Raw genomic sequence first — 955 nt, forward strand, 5'->3', positions numbered from 1 at the left:
GGTGATATCTCGGGTGCTATTACAGATAGCGCAATAAATCAAAGTGCATTGTCTGCAGGAGGCCCTGGCGCATGAATCTGTGCAGCGGGAACGACCTCGGTCCACCAGGGGTCGAGAAAACCACCGTCTCATGGGCATGGACACTCAGGGTGAGGGAAATATCCAATATATATCTGGTGATATCTCGGGTGCTATTACAGATAGCGCAATAAACCAAAGTGAATTATCTGCAGGAGGCCCTGGCGCATGAATGTGTGCAGCGGGAACGACCTCGGACCACCAAGGGCCGAGAAAACCGCAGTCTCATGGGGCCGGACACTCAGGGTCAGGGAAAAATCCAATACATATCTGTTGATATCTCGGGCGCTATTATAGATAGCGCAATAAATCAAAGTGAGTTATCTGTAGGAGGCCCTGGCGCATGAATCTGTGCAGCGGGAACGACCTCGGACCACCAGGGGCCGAGAAAACCAGCGTCCCGAGGGGCCGGACACTTAGGGTCAGTGAAAAATCCAATATATATCTGGCGATATCTCGGGTGCTATTAGAGATAGCGCAATAAACCAAAGTGAGTTATCTGCAGGAGGCCCTGGCGCATGCATCTGTGCAGCGGGAACGACCTAGGACCACCAGGGGCCGAGAAAACCACCGTCTCATGGGGCCGGACACTCAGGGTAAGGGAAAAATCCAATATATATCCGCTGATATCTCGGGTGCTATTAGAGATAGCGCAATAACCGAAAGTGAATTATCTGCAGGAGGCCCTGGCGCATGAATCTGTGCAGCGGGAACGACCTCGGACCACCAGGGGCCGAGAAAACCACCGTCTCATGGGGCCGGACACTCAGGGTCAGGGAAAAATCCGATATATATCTGGTGATATCTCGGGTGCTATTATAGATAGCGCAATAAACCAAAGTGAATTATCTGCAGGAGGCCCTGGCGCATGAATCTG

Source organism: Nomia melanderi, unplaced genomic scaffold (assembly GCF_051020985.1).
Source record: "Nomia melanderi isolate GNS246 unplaced genomic scaffold, iyNomMela1 scaffold0014, whole genome shotgun sequence".
NCBI lineage: Eukaryota > Metazoa > Arthropoda > Insecta > Hymenoptera > Halictidae > Nomia > Nomia melanderi.